The sequence below is a fragment of the Tenrec ecaudatus genome, chromosome 15 (genome assembly GCF_050624435.1).
Source record: "Tenrec ecaudatus isolate mTenEca1 chromosome 15, mTenEca1.hap1, whole genome shotgun sequence".
NCBI lineage: Eukaryota > Metazoa > Chordata > Mammalia > Afrosoricida > Tenrecidae > Tenrec > Tenrec ecaudatus.
The window spans coordinates 83449246-83465102 of record NC_134544.1 but is presented as its reverse complement, the minus strand read 5'-3'; the positions used below and the strand labels follow the sequence as shown (position 1 = coordinate 83465102).

General features: G+C 43.8%; 1 long non-coding RNA gene, 1 other non-coding gene and 1 pseudogene across 2 annotated transcripts; all 3 read right to left on the bottom strand.

Moving 5' to 3' along the window:
* Window positions 1-3564: 3564 nt before the first annotated feature.
* LOC142428175 (U1 spliceosomal RNA) lies at window positions 3565-3728 on the bottom strand. The gene has a single exon (XR_012780147.1). It is a non-coding gene; the product is annotated as a U1 spliceosomal RNA (small nuclear RNA).
* A 4716-nt stretch (window positions 3729-8444) lies between these two features.
* On the bottom strand, window positions 8445-9591 carry LOC142427828 (heterogeneous nuclear ribonucleoprotein A/B pseudogene; annotated as a pseudogene).
* Window positions 9592-9837: 246 nt separating this feature from the next.
* On the bottom strand, window positions 9838-13613 carry LOC142427820 (uncharacterized). The gene is made up of 2 exons (XR_012780099.1): window positions 13525-13613; window positions 9838-11588 (listed from the first exon to the last, which is right to left on the bottom strand). It is a non-coding gene; the product is annotated as an uncharacterized LOC142427820 (long non-coding RNA).
* Between the last annotated feature and the right edge of the window lie 2244 nt (window positions 13614-15857).

Sequence of the window (15857 nt, the reverse complement as noted above, 5' to 3'; positions counted from 1 at the left end):
TATCTAAATAGATGGAAATCAAGCTACCATATGACCCAGCAATCCCCCTACTGGGCATATACCCAGAAGAGGCAAGAAACAAACCAAGGCCAGACATCTGTGCTCCAATATTCATTGTGGCACCGTTCACAATTGCAAAGAGTTGGAAACAACCCAAATTTCCATCAACTGATGATTGGATTAAAAAACTGTGGTATATACATACAAAGGAATACTATGCATCGCTAAGAAGCAGTGATGAACGTATGAAGCACAATGCTGCATGGGAAGTACTGGAGGAAATAATGCTAAGCCAAGTAAGTCAAGCACAAAAGGACAAGTACCACATGAGTCTGCTGAGGTAAGCTTTAAAAAATTTTTTTAAGGCATAGGGAAAAAGCTACTGTATACAAACATTCCTGGGGGGTGAGGACCAGGTAATATGGCAGGGACCAGACCAAATACAGGGATACACATGACAGACACCTAAAAAATAGCTGGGCAAAAGGAAAAAAGAGTAATAAAAAAGAAATGGTTAGTGGGGGCACAGGGCACTAACCCACCCAAAGAGAGGGTATTGTTTAAATCTCCACAGGGAAAGAGGAACCAGACTTCAACCCAGTGCTCCAAGATTTGAATGCAACATGTCGGCGTTGGAGCAGGGAACCAGTGGAGAAGTCTGGGGATCCAGCCCCAATCTCAACTACTAAGTGGACACCTGACCCACTCACCAGAACAATTTATTTCAAAGGTTGGCATTGAATCTGCAGCTTTCGGAGTCGGACATATCTAATCAGAGCACAGGGGAGCAGATGAAGTGGGAGGAGGAGAAAGTGGAGCACATCTGGCCTCACATCTGGCATGAGGACGATGTTCCCAACTAGAACAGCCAGTCCACAGAAAGGACCACTTGGCCAGTCCCACTATGAGACATGACGCCCCTCACTGACCCATAGCCCTACAGGGGACAACACCGGAGACACAGTGTGGGAATTGCACCTGACCTGATCCCACCACACCTAGGCAAAATACTAAGGGGGTGCAACAGAGCAGCAAGGGAATGGAACAACGAGGTCCCCAGGGAATGCTGAAGGTGGACTTTGGGGCCAGGGCATGGCGTACCAGCAGACTGGACTGGAAAACAGTCCTAAAGGCTAACAAACGATTCTTGGACTAACTACAAGCTTTTCTTTCTTGTTATACTTTGTTGTTGTTTTTTGTCATTATTTTGTTGTTGTTGTTTTGTTGTATATTGTTGCTTGGTTTTGCTCTGTCTTGTTTTTGTGCATGTTATTATCTTCTCAGGTCTGTCTAAATAAGATAGGCTGGACAAACAATCTCGAGGAGAAAACAATGGGACTGACAATTCCGGGGGACATGGGAGAGGAGAAGGTTGGGGGAAAGGCAGTAGTGTTAACAAAGCCAGGGACAAGGGAACAACAAGTGATCCAAGTCAGTGGTGAGGAGAGTGTGGGAGGCCTGGTAGGGCATGATCAAGGGTAATGTAACCAAGAGGAATTGCTGAAGCCCTGGTGGGGACTGAGCATGATGGTGGGACAGGAGGAAAGTCAAAGGAAATAGAGGAATGAGCTGGGAGGCAAAGGGCATTTATAGAGGCCTAGATAAAAACATGTACATATGCATATATATTTATATATGAGGATGCAGAAATAGATCTATGTGCATATATTTATAGGTTTAGTTTAAGGTGGAGGAAGGACCTTGGGCCCCAACTCAAGTACTCCCTCAATGCAGGAATACTTTCTTCTATTACATTGGCATTCTATGATGCTCACCTTACCAACACAACCGCTGAAGAAAAAGCGGGTGAATAAGCAAATGTGGCGAAGAAAGCTGATGGTGCCCGGCTATCAAAAGAAATAGCGTCTGGGTTCTTAAAGGCTTAAAGGTAAACAAGCGGCCTTCTAGCTCAGAATCAACAAAGCCCACATGGAAGAAGTACACCAGCATGTTCGATCACGAGGTGTCGAAGGGATCAGGTATCAGGCATCATCAGAACAAAAAATCTTACCATAGTGACTAAGGGCGGGGGGGGGGGGAGTGTGGAGTGGAGGCCCAAAGCCCATTTGTAGGCTACTGGAGATCCCCTTACAGAAGGGTTTCGGGGAGGAGACTCAGGGTGTGATGTAGCAATGATGAAAAATACAACTTTCCTCTAGTTCCTAAATGCTTCCTCCTCACCCCACTATCATGATCCCAATTCTACCTTGCAAGTCTGGCTAGACCAGAGGATGTACTGTGGTACAGATAGGAACCAGAAACACAGGGGATCCAGGGTGGATGATCCATTCAGGACCAGTGGTGTGAGTGGTGATACTGGGAGTGTAGAGGGAGAGAGTGGGTTGGAAAGTTAGAACTGATTACAAGGATCTACATGTGACCTCCTCCCTGGGTGACGGACAACAGAAAAGTGGTGAAGGGAGACATCGGATAGGGAAATTCATGACAAAATAATAATTTATAAATTATCAAGGGTTCATGAGCGAGTGTGGAGGGAGGGGAAAGAATGAGGACCTGATGCCAGGGCCTTAAGTGGAGAGCAAATGTTATGAGAATGATGAGGACAATGAATTTACATATGTGCTTTACACAATTGATGTGTGTATTGATTGTGATAAGAGTTGTATGAGTCCCTAATAAGACGATTTGAAAAAAAAGAATGTGTCAACTTGTTTTTAAGGGCCTGTGGCATTTTGTGGGCTTGAGGCATTTTGTGACCCCATGAGTAATATTTCAATGTACATTCTGAAGGAAGAGCAGAGACTCCTTTCAGGAGGAACACTAAATACGTTTTTGGTAAGTGATAGTGAGACGTGAGACAGAGCATTTGGTAGCTGTTAACTGCACAAGGAACCGCATACATATTGAGGTGATGAAATTATTTCTAGAAATCTTAACTAGAACTATGATCAATGTATTGTGACTCGTCAATGGCACCACTAGCAGCCTGGTCTGAAACAAGGACACATAAGGTTTTCCATGTAAAGGATATGGCTATGACTCCTTGAAACCACAATTCCTGAGGACATTTGTATCTGATCCAGTGGGTCTCATAGTACTTAGGCCTGTAGCTCTCAGTTTCCTAACATGTTTGAAGTAGCTTTACTCTCTAGGTACCAGGGAAAGTCTATGTGGCCTTGTCCAATTGGCACTTATCAATAGTGGATAATTAGGGTCAAACTTTTCAGATACAACAGTGCGTACTCAGAAGTCTTGACCTTAAAGACCCTGGTTTTATTTTGTTGGGTCTCAACTTGGCCCCAAATTGTTATCCACTTATCTCTTGAATCTGTGCCTTAGCTCTGTAAATGAGAAGTGTGACATTTCATCTACTGGAATCTCCCCATATTAAACCTGTGAAATATTTTAGTCCTTTCTCCTGAAGAACAAATCACCTATCCTCTCCCCACCCCCGCAAACCTTCCCTCTATTTTATTCAATAAAACATACTATTGACGGCATTCACTGCGTCAATCCATCTTTTCCAGGGTCTTTGTTTATGGCCCTCTCCTTAACCAAGCGTAAGATCCCTCTCCAAGGACAGGTCTGCTCTGAAGCATGACCAAAGGAAGAGCGTGACCGCAGTCCCCCACTACCACAAATTATGCAGTCGCGTTTCCCACATTTGGGGAAATCGCAGGGGTCAGCACATCCGGAGTGCAATGGATAAGCCTCGCCCTGGGAAAATCACCTTCGTGATCATGATCTCTCCCCTGCCAGCCAAGACCCACCTGAGATCTGCAATGGTGTCCCTTGCTCCACAACCTCTTCTAAATCAAGCCTGAATCTCTGAGAGTTTCCTGTTAATGTATTTGCATTTGATGTCAGTGATTTTAAAAATAATTTTCACCTTCTGTTGGATAACCTTTCTTTGAAATGAGTGCAAACATGGCTCTTTTCCAGTCAGTTGGATGAGTCACTGTCTTCCAAACTTCTTGGCATAGATGCGTGCTTCAGCAGCTTGTGGAAACACTCCACATGGTATTGCACTGATGTACTGCTGCGACCCTCACTGGGGCATCACTTTCCTGTCGGTTTGTCATCCTGTGGCGCCTTGTGTGTTGTTGTGATGCTGGAAGCTATGCCACTGGTATTTCAAGTACCAGCAAAGTAACCAAGGGAACAGGTTTCAACAGAGCTTCCAGACTGCAAACAAGGAGTAAGTTTTCCCTTTCATATAAATTAGCCAAGGGAAACATATGGATAGCTATGAAACCGTGTGCGATACTGAAATCTGCATGCATAGAACAAGAGCATTGTCAAAGATAGTGCCGAGAGACGAGCCCCTCAGGCTGGAAGACACTCAAAACACGACTGAGGAAGAAGTGCCTTCTCAAAGCACTGTGGACCATAATGCTGTCGATCGATAAAGCCTGAGGGAGGAAAGCCTTCAGAATCCTCATTTGCTGATGGGGCAGGATTCAAAATAAGAAGAAACCACTGAAAATATCATTTAGTCATTGAAACTTGGAGTGTACAGAGTATGGACCTAAGACAATTAGAAGTCATCAAAAACGAAATGGTGTACATAAAGGCAGATACCTAGGCATTAATGAACTACAATAGTCTGTATTTGCCATTTTGAATCAGAAAATCATACAGTTTAATTATGCCAGGAATTACAAAGTCAAGAGGAATGGCATTGCATTAATTATTAAAAATGGTATTTCAAATTTTATCTTGAAGAACAATGCTGTCTGTGATAGGATAATGTCTATCCAGATATAAGAAACTCCAATCAATACAACTTCCATTAAAATTTATGCATCAATTACTAAATTTACTGATGCAGAAATTGAAGAATTCTGCCAATGTGTGCAGTCTGAAATCACACATGCAATCAAGATACTTTGATAATTGTTGACAATTGGAAAGAAAAAGGAAGGAAGAGTAATTGGAAAATATGATCTTGGTGATAGAAATGTAGCTGGAAATCACACGACAGAACTTTGCAAGATCAACAACTTCTTTATTGCAAATACCTTTTGCCAACAACACAAAAGGCGACTATAACATGACCTTCTCCAGATGGAATGCACAGACTGACTCCATCTGTGAGAAGAGACAATGGACATGCTCACTATCAGCAGCTAAAACCAGGCCCATGTTGACTGTGGGACAGGCCTTATAAGTAAATTCAGGTTGAAACGGAATCAAATGAAAACAAGTCCAGGAGAGCCAAAGTACAACCTTTGAGTCTATCCCACTTGAACCTCAAAAACATCTGAAGACCAGACTCGATGCATTGAACACTAATTACAGGAAATCTGATGACTGGGATAATATCTAGAATATCATGTATTGAGAGGCAAGCAATACAGTAAGGGGTTATTATAAAAGACAATAAAGAAAAAGAAAAAAAATACTATTGACATATTATGTTCTAGCCTCCTAACTACAGTACATGATCATCTGTGGATTTATTTTTATGGTTTTATTCATTCGAAACAATTTAATAGTGTTATAGGCATGTAATCCACATATCACACAGTTCAGTAGTTCAATCATAATAAGAGTTGTACACTCATTGCCCAATCAAATTATTTTTGAACGTTCACTCCTGCCTCCATGGTTAAAGCACTTTTAAAATGAGTTGTGTAATCATCATCAGTTCTAAAGAGTGCTCCCTCCCCATCCCACGTGCATCATTTGCTCCCTCAAACCTACTCTCCCTAACTCCCGCCCTAACCTCTCCATCCCCTATAAACCCTTGCAGTAGTTCTTATGTTTGTGCTCCTATTCCTTCTGTGCTTAGCAACCTGGAAAACAAACAGAAGCAGTATAAAGAGAAAAAGTTCAATTGCAAGGATAATATAATATTACAGAGATAAAAATACAAATAGTTGGAAAGAAAGAAAAGACCGGCGTGAATTGGTATGATTTCTGTAAGAGCTCCAATAAAATGCTTTCAGGGGGAAATTGTCACACATCTGAGTGTGAGTTTGAGCCCCTGTCCTAACAACCAATTTTTCAAAAAGACATAAGAAAGTGTCCATTTGGGATGGTATCTCTATTTGAAATGAATTCACCTCTTTGTGATGTTTGGCTTAGGATCTGTAAGTAATAGTGACTTTATTAGATAGAAACCAGGCTACTGCCAACAACATGTTGGGTCAAATTGGGGCCAACCTGTTGCTCAAAGTTTACATTTGGAAATCCACAAGGGTTGCAGCGACCAGGAGCACAGGAAGGAGGATGGTGGGGGATGGAAGAAAGACAGGAGACCTGATACAAGAAGCTGAGGCAGGTGGAGCCTGTTCCCTGATGAGGAAGGAGGCTTCCCAGCAACTGCAGCGCATTAATTTATACGGGCATGGCATAAGGAATTTCATGGCTAGTCGAGGGGAGTCGGAAGCTGGGAAGAAGGAGCATAGCTGATTTGCAGGTCATCCTGCTTCAGCGATGTTACAGGGAACAAGGGGGGAACTGTCAACTGTCCCTTAGGTGAAGGACACGACACTTGTTGCATCCGCTCCTTGAGCTGTCAGCACCCTTCCATGGGGCCCTGCCTCAGCTGAAGGAAGTGATGATCCTGCCCCACTAGTCCAAGAAGTAGACAGTTTTTCCCCCCAAGAGTTTGCCTCCAGCTTCTCGCAGCCTTCACCAGTTGCATCTCACACTGGACACCTGCAAACATAGGGACATTCCAGTCAGCAAAACCCTCACACACATCCACTGTGTCTCTCCACCATGCACATTCACGCTTGCTTTTTCTCTGTAAAATCACTTTTTAACATAGTAACAAGGAAAACCCGGATCAGCACTCAAAGGTGACTTGTGTTCAGTCCTGATAATTGAATTTGGACACCTGGGAATTCCAGAGTTGAGGCACTTCTCCCAGGGCTGGGTTGTTTTATCAGCAGAAGGAAGGGTTGACACCAGTAAGTGAAGTGCATGACTGCTGAGAAGGTCATCACAAGAGCAGATAAGAATGTCCTAAGTATCATAGGGAGTCTCAGGCGTGTTGTTTATGATGAGTGGGGCTGCTAATTACAAAGTCAGCAGTTTGAACCACCAGTGGTTCATTGGGAGGAAGATGAGGCTTTCCACTCCCACTGAGATTTGCAACTTAACACTCCTACAGGGGAAGTGCTACTCTGGCCCCTTGTGTCTTTGAGAGGAAATGACTCAATGGCACTGATGCTTTTTGGATGTGCTTTTGGAAGGACACTGCATTCTGGGTAAAGTAAGGTATGTATAATTTTACTATACTAAATGGAGAGAACACAGCACTTTATTGCATTTTTGAATAAATACACAAATGTGGGTAGAGGCACCATTACCATCTTAACTTTATAGGTGTAAAACTACAAATGGAATTCTTAAAATTTCAGCTGTGTATCCCCCAGAGACTCACCTCATGCTCTTTGACCATGTTCTTTGAGCTCTTAGGGGGAAAAAACAAAGAATTTGAGGTAGGCTACTTCAATGCTATAGTGTGAAATTTGTAAGATTTTCCTATGAAACTATCAGAGGACAACTCTTCATACCTAAAAGAATAGGTGAGCACAATGTCCCAATGGGGAACAGTTCCTCAGTTCTTCTATCCACACATGTGCCCATCATTGCAGGTTTCCATTGTGTTCAGAGTTCATAATGTGTTCCATGTTCTATTTCCTTAGTTTAAAAAAAGTCTTTGAAGATTAACAATTTGATAACAAAATTTACTCATCATAAGCTTCTGAGTTAACTTTTATGTCTTTAATTTAACTGACCCCACAGATAGATTATACAGCCCCCGTTAGCCATAATTATTAGTATTTTTACCCACACTTGTGCCTCTGGTCTTGGGTCACAAGCCAGTTTTGTGATAAGACAGACTTTAACCTACTTTGTCGTTTATGCTTCTTGCTTCTGCTGTCATATGGTTATTTCTCATTAAATAAAAATTTTAAATCACACTCTTATACTTACTTAAAAATGACTTTATTGTTCATGCTTAGATCTTTGGATATTTTTAGTTGTATGCCTGTGTGTGGCGGGTGGGGGACATGATCTGATACACGGATTCATTCTTCTGCACGTGGAAATCTAATTCTTTTTTTAGGGGGGAGTTTAAATTTTTATTTCAAAAGCTTGGATAGCTTCAATATCCAGGTCGTGGCAAAATCAGGACACGTGTAAAATACCTTACAATACACTAGATTCCCAAAAAGGTACCAAAAAATACAGTAAAATTAACACTTCCGTTAACAGGAAATGTATGACACAAATAATATAAAATTAAAAGGTGAAAAAAGGTGACACTGGTTTCCTAAGATACAAGTTTACTCTTTACCCACCAGGGCCTGCAGGCCCAGGATACAGAGCAGCAGCAGGGCGCACACCCACCCCTCGGGTTTGGGGGAACCTGGTGTTAAATTAGGCCCACGATGCTGCTCGGCCTCTGATACACCACACGCTGCTAACACAACTAGCTCTGGAAATAGTAAACAGGAGAGTGATTTCCAGGGGGAAAATTTTAAATAAGATGCACATGGGACAGGCCATAGAAAGTTTGCCAAGTTAAATTTGGTACATAATTGTGTTCACTGATATCCAAACGGAGCGGCGCGGTCAGCTGTCGTGCCTGCCACGGCCTCAGTATGGCTTGTAGTTATTCTGGTGGCCACCGCGTCGCTGGCTCTTCCCGTAATTTGTACTACCCTGACTGTAGTCGTAGCCGTAGCCGTAATAGCCATAGGGCGAATAGTCGTAGCCGCCATAGCCGGGCCCGTAGCCCTGCTGGTAGCCGTAGCCCTGGTTCCAGTAGTTGCCGTAGCCCTGATTCCAACTCTGACTCTGACCTCCACTTCCACCACCACCACCACTGCCTCGGTTCCCTCGGTTGCGGTTTCCACGGCCCCCAGAGCCGTACTGCTGCTGCTGGTAGACCTCTTTGGGCTGGGCCACCTGGATTTCACACTTGCTTCCACTGACAGTGTGAAACTTTTTCTCCAGAACCTTCTTCACAGGTTCCTCTTCTTTATAGGTGATAAAAACAAAGCCTCGTCTTTTGTTAGACTTTGGATCCATGGGAAGCTCAATGGCCTCAATCTCTCCAAATTTGCCAAAGTACTCCCTAATCTTCTCCTCAGTGGCCTCAGGATTCAGACCCCCAACGAAGATTTTCTTCACCGGATCCTTTTTCATGGCCATGGCCTTTTTAGGGTCAATAACCCGACCATCCAGCCGGTGCTCCTTCTGGTCTAGTACCTTCTCCACGCTGGTCGCATCTTTGAAGAGGATGAACCCAAACCCTCTTGACCGTCCAGTGTTAGGATCCATTTTTATTGAACAGTCAACGACCTCTCCAAATTTGGTAAAATAGTCTTTCAGATCCTTTTTGCTGGTATCCCAGCTCAAGCCACCAACAAACATTTTTCCCGCGTCCTCCTCGTTCTTGCTGGCGTTGATCTGGTCTCCCTCGGCGCCATTCTGATTGCCGGCCGGGGTGGCGGTGGTCGCCGTGGTGGCTACAGTCGCAGTCGCCGTCGTGGTCGTGGTCGCGGTGCCGGACCGGGCTGGCGACTCGCCCTCTGGGGCGGCCTCGTGCCCGTTTTCCGTGGCGCCGGTCGTCTCCATTGGCTGCTCGTCACCCGTTTCCGACATAGCTAGGCCGGTGCGCTGCGGCTCAGCTTCCCTCCGGCCCGCGTAGTTCCGCCGCCTTGGAAATCTAATTCTTACAGAATCATTTATTTAATGGTTACTTCACTTAAGAGGATTTAATACTCTTTTTTTATTAATTTTAACAATTTATTAGGGGCTCATACAATTCTTATCACAGTTCATACATATACATACATCAATTGTATAAAGCACATCTGTACAGTCTTTGCCCTAATCATTTTTTTCTCCTCTTTTCTTTTTTTACATTTTATTAGGGATTAATACTCTTATATAAAATAAGTTTACCTCAGTTGTATAAGCATATAATTTTTACTTTAAAATTTACTCCATTGGTCTATGTGGAGTCCCTCTGTGAAGGATTACACTCTATTCTGCTCACCATATAACAGGTGATTCACACTCACCCAGAGATACCTGAGAGTAAGGTCTAGTGAATCATTTCCCAAAGATGCCTGGAAAGTAAGAGGAGGAGGGACTGCATTTGTCTAAATGGTGAGATTCTGTTTTGCAGGAAACTGTGGATGATAGTGGAGTCCCCAATTGTATTCATTTGTATATCACATTTATTATGTATTTATTGCACATAGTTTTCCTGATTAATAGCCATACAGGTAAACTGAATAAGGAGTGGTATGTATACTGAATGTTAAACATTAAACAATTTAACACTTTGTGAATGTAAAAAACTATAATATATTCTTAATTTAGGTAATTACTTGACTAAACAGCATTAATCTAAACATTCTGCACCACACTTCATCAGAGATGTTGTTGGGTGCTTTGGTGTCAGCTTTGATCATCATGGTTCTATGTACATCAGAAAAAAAACATAAACTGCCACATCTTGGACTGTCCCCACTTATTCCTAGAGAACAATTTTGTAGCCACTCTCTGTATATCTAATTAAGCATTTTCCCCTATTTTGCTGACATTCTGTCAAGCAGGATGTCCTTCTCTAGGAACTGGATTCTCTGATCGCAGGTTCAAAATATGTGAGAAGTCCCACTATTCTCAATTCTAAAGAGCATTCTGAGATGTTAGTCTGCAATTTCTTCCTCTTGTGGCAAATTTGCTATTTTTAAAATTAAAGTTTCCTTCCATTGAATGTTTGCTTCATTATGCTCCAAAGAGTAATCTCAAAAATGACACCTCCAACCAGACGGGTCATTCCAGTTCCCCTGTTTCCTATGTTAGAGATCTCTCTCTGCCTGGAACACTTGTGTCTGCATAAACCGAGACAATGAGTAGCAAGCATCACTAATGACATGTCACAAGTTCAGCCCCAGGTGTCCCCACAGTAATTATCTCAGACATAGAAAATCAGCCAGTCACTACTCACATTGCAGAGGGAGCAAAGCAGTCAGACACCTGACCCTTCAACAAGTTTTGACGAACAGATAAATGATAATAATCATGATAATCTGTATGCCAAGAAGGAAAATTGATCATATGGGATGCCAATGAAGGGTCGGGGTCACTTTTAATATTTGGACTACTAACAGAGAATGCTAGTTTCTCCTATTAAGCCTGCAGTGAGGAGAAATTTAGAGAAAAACTATCCGGGGGATGCTGAGAGCTAAGAGAGGAAGTGCTCATTCTAACACGTCTGTGCTCAGTGGGTCCTGTGTGCCCCCTGCTGCCCATGTCTCCCCTGCAGGGGAGGTTTGTGTCTGAGCTCACACTGACATCCCCTCACTGTGCTCCTTGCACAGTAATCCATGGCCGTGTCCTGAGTGTTTATGGAGTGCAACTGCAGGAAGAACTGATTCCTAGTGTGTCTCTGGCTTTGGAAGGATGGGTTATAACTTGTACTACTCCATAGCATATCGCTCACATCCACTGCAGTCCCTTTTTTGAGGTCTGGCAGATCCAGTTCCAGCAGGAAATTCTGGTGATGGAGAAAACTGAGACAGTGCAGGTGAGGGACTGCTTCTGGGAGGGCTTCACCAGTCTTGTTCTCGACTGCTGAGGCTGCACTCCTGTAAATAAAGATAATTGGTCTCTGTCAATCACTTGCAGTTACAACCATCCCTGTAGACCCAGGTCAGATATCTGAATCTCCCACCTTAGGGAACTGTCACTTGGCACAGGAGAACACAGAGCAAAAGCATCTTTAGACCACAGCTCTGCTTTGCCAAGAGACCTAGAGTTCTGCTGAGAACTGACAACTTTCAGTGCCCAAAAGCGAAATTTTAACTTAGTGCCTGAAAAATTATTTGCATGTGAGTTTTAAAAGTTTGGCGTTGAAAAAGTAAGACCAAAAAAATCTATCCATTTGAACTGTGGTCCTGAAGAAGACAGTTGAAAGTACCTGGGATTGCTCAAAGGACAAACTAACTTGGAGTGAAGTGAAGGGGTATGGAAAGAAGAAGGCCTTCAAGGAACTGGACTGACAGTGTCTACAACAATGGGCTGAAGCATGGGAGCAATGTTAAAGAAAGCACAGGACCGTGCTGTGCTTTGTTCTGTTGTGTACAGTTCCCTATGGGGTTGTAACCAACTGGATGGCAGGTAACAACAACAAATGGGTGATGGTTGTGGTTGAGTCATTTGGATGACAGAAAGCATACTGGCTGGGAAGTAGGTTGACCATAATGCAGAGCCATGTGTAAGCAGAATGGTCACAAATGTGATACCGTGTCTGTAAACTTTATTGTTTAGGATGTGATCCCGTGATTGCAGGAAGGTAGTGAGTCAAGTGGCAGTACAGTGGAGAGGTCTAACTAGAAGATCTTCCAGGTCAGTTAGTAACAGAGAATCTGATGGCAGGGATTCTGGCACCTGAGCTACCCAATGTAGATATCAGGAAAGGGCTGAGAAACCTGCTATCCACTGCCTGTGAGCTAGGTCACATAGCAGTAGAGAGGTTGCTAGTGCAGAGACCGAATGCAGAACTTCTGTACTGACCTGGAGTTAGACCAGTGAGCAGCAGAGAGACCCCACTGGTAGAGAACTGTCCGATGCTCTGATCAAGAATTGTATCAACAGGGAATATTTTTGTTCCAAGGTTTATCTGCTTCGAAAGCTCCCCTGGTTAGCCAACTACATACAATTTGTATCTTGTTACTTTCAAATTTTTATTTTTCTTTAAAAAAATACCTTTTTTGGGGGCTCTTACATCTCTTATCACAATCCATATGTTCCTCACATGTGTCAAGCACATTTGCACATATGCCACCATCATCATTTTCAAAGTATTCTTTTCCCACTCGAGCCCCTGATTTCAAATTAAGTTTCATCCCAATGTATAACCTGTTTTCAACCTCCAATTAACTACATACCTGTGAGTGTGGTGTGAGTCTGTGCAGCTAGTGGATGGATTTGTCAAACCCAGCTGAGCAGGGAGTGAAGCACAGAGAATTGATGGGTTTAGAAATGGTGAAGGAGTTGGAGAACGGTAGTGTATATCTGACCTCCAGCTTATAGTACTCACCTTTATGCTGATTGCAAATCTACTCCACTGTGAATTATTCAAATAATTAAACTACACCATAAACGCGTATCTCCCCACAGGTTATTAAACAATCCTTAAATTTTTTATGAGTTTTTAATTCATAAATAAATTAGCAATAACATGATGGCACTACTTTGTGACGATTCAAAAAACAAACCTTAAAATTTACAATCCAGTTTTTTATTTATATTGATCACATTTCATGTGTTAGCTAGACATGTGTTACCACCCTACCAAATTGAACATCAGAGATAATGACCAAGACTTCCTGTTTTATAGCTATGACTGTATAATGAGAAATGTAAAGTATAGTGTGTACATATATGTACATATATATGTTGAAAAAATATATGAAAGTCAGTGAAAACATCATTTAAATGATCCCAAACAATAAAATTCCAAAACTAGTTGATATTTCACAGCAGAAAAAATATATATGTATTTGAAAGTGAGTGACTAACCTCATGAACCAGAGTGGAGTGATGGATTGCTTTTATATGGCCTTTCTGTCCACTGCTTTGTCCTTCCCAACCAAAGAATAGGTAAGGCCCTGCAAATAAGGTGTATGAAATTAGAACAAGTGGGACACACTCACTCACTCACTCACTCACTCACTCACTCACTCACTCACTCACTCACTCACTCACTCACTCACTCACTCACTCTTTCCTCTTGTACAGCAAGTATCTAAGCAGGGCGCCCTCCACCAAGTCTGTGAAGGGCGGGGCCGGAAGTGCGTGTCGCCAGCATCTGGCGAGTATTTTGGCCTTTGGCGGCCGCCATAGTCACGCACAGCGTCCCCGTCGCGCCGGGAGCTGCGGCGGGAGTTTGAGGAGGATCCTGCGCACCGGCGGCGCGGTGGAGCCTTTGGGAAGTAGTGTAAGTTGTCGGGACGACGGTAAGTGAGGAGAACAAGTGCGTGTCTGCCTCTGAAACAGGGCGAGCGACGCGCGGACGTGCGGCGTCAGGACCCGGGCTCCTGAGGGCGAGGCGGGGCAGAGGAGCTGGGGGGGGGGGGGCAGCAGGCGGGAGCCATGGTTTCTGGGGTCCGACGGGGAGAGCGCCCACACACAATCACCCAGGGTGCCCTGCCCGTCAGGGCCAGAGGGCTTTGCGCCTCTCCCTGAATGACAGAATTCACTGGATGGACAACCGTTTATAATTGTATTAGAGCTTCTTAAGTTCTGAGCCCTACAATTTGCAAAAAGTGGTGGCCTAAGTGGTTACAGATTGGGCTGCTAACTGCAAGGTCAGCAGTTCGGAATTACAAGTCACACCTGGACAGAAAAGCAGGGTTTCTACCCTTGTAAAGAGTTACACTTTCGGGAACCCACCTGGGGCAGTTCCAACTTCTCCTAAAGGGGCGCTGTAATCGGAATCCACTCGATGGCAGTGAGTGGGGTTTTAGGTTTGGGTTACTGACGACAGTGATACCTCAGTGTCCATTTGCTGCGTCCCCACTTTGATTAAGCCGCCATTAAATTCTCTCTGATCATTAACCAATGATACAGAGCATCTCCCCCTCCGGGAGAATGCATGAGAAAGTAGATTGCCTGCACTCTTTTGCAGCCAGCCCTCTCCATGGGCCTGCCTAGGTGTATGCTTGATGGAGGTCACCTTACTGAGGACAGAACAAGGGGCATTGTCATGAGTCTTGCCTTGATTGCTTGTGTATGAAGGTCCTGGACCAGTCTTGTAAGCTCTTCTATTGAATAAGGTGCACGTCCTAATTATGGTCCCTTTCCTGCTGCTGAAGTCCCACCTGTACCTGTGATGTATTGATCTGCCACCAGTCATGATCTGGGACATGCCTTTTGTTCTCTGCCCTGTTACCCAGGGCCCAGGCTGTGAATACTCAGTTGTTATTTTGACCTCGTGCTAATGGTCTCACTTATCCATACGGTGTGTGTTTGTCTTTTGTTTTCTCTTAAAGTTCAATAAATGTTCTCCTTAAGTTATATTTGGCATAGGGTTAACTTTTGTACCCTAACACACAATTTGGATCCTAAATGACTCAAGATACAGTTCTACTTTGGGACAGCATCTTGACAGCCATACCTGCAGCTAAAGTCAGGCCCTGCAGCCCTTTGGCTTCTGTCCTGAATGGGCAAGTGTTTCAAAGGTCTTTTAGTTCTGCAGATAAGTGCCCACTCTGTCCCTTAGCCTCATGGAACTCTGTGTAGGTTGGCAGATCTGGTTCCCCAGATAAATACTCAGATGTATACAACTTCATGTATTAACCTCCTGCCCAGAGGCACTCAGCTCTCTTGTTCTGTGGCCTGGGAATTGCACTGCTCTGTCTCAGTCTCTTGGTTCTGCTGCCACCATGTCTGTGTTGCTGCTTCTCCCCATCACTTCTTCTCTTGTGGCACAGCTCTCTGTCTTCTACATTGAAGAGTTTCAGTGCAAGAATCTGGGATCCAAAGGCCCCTACTCCTGGCTCGCTCTCTCTTTTTTTTTTTTTGGATGGTAGTGAGATCCCAATTTGTGTCTCAGAAATGTCTCAGTTAAACCTAACAGGATGTCCAGTGTGACTCAGCTCCAGGTTAGGTTGTCAGGCAGCTTATTTGCATAACTCCAAGTCTCAAGGGTACCAATCTATTGTTTGGCAATTTTCACAATTCTCTTAAACCAAAAAACCAAACTCACTGCCATCAAGTTAACACTGACTCATAGCAAACCTATATGACAGGGTACAACTGCCCCATGTGGGTTTCCAAGAGTGTCACTCTTTAGTGGACTAGAAAGCCATGTCACTCGTGAAAGGAGAAAGCCCCATCTTTCTTTCTAGGAG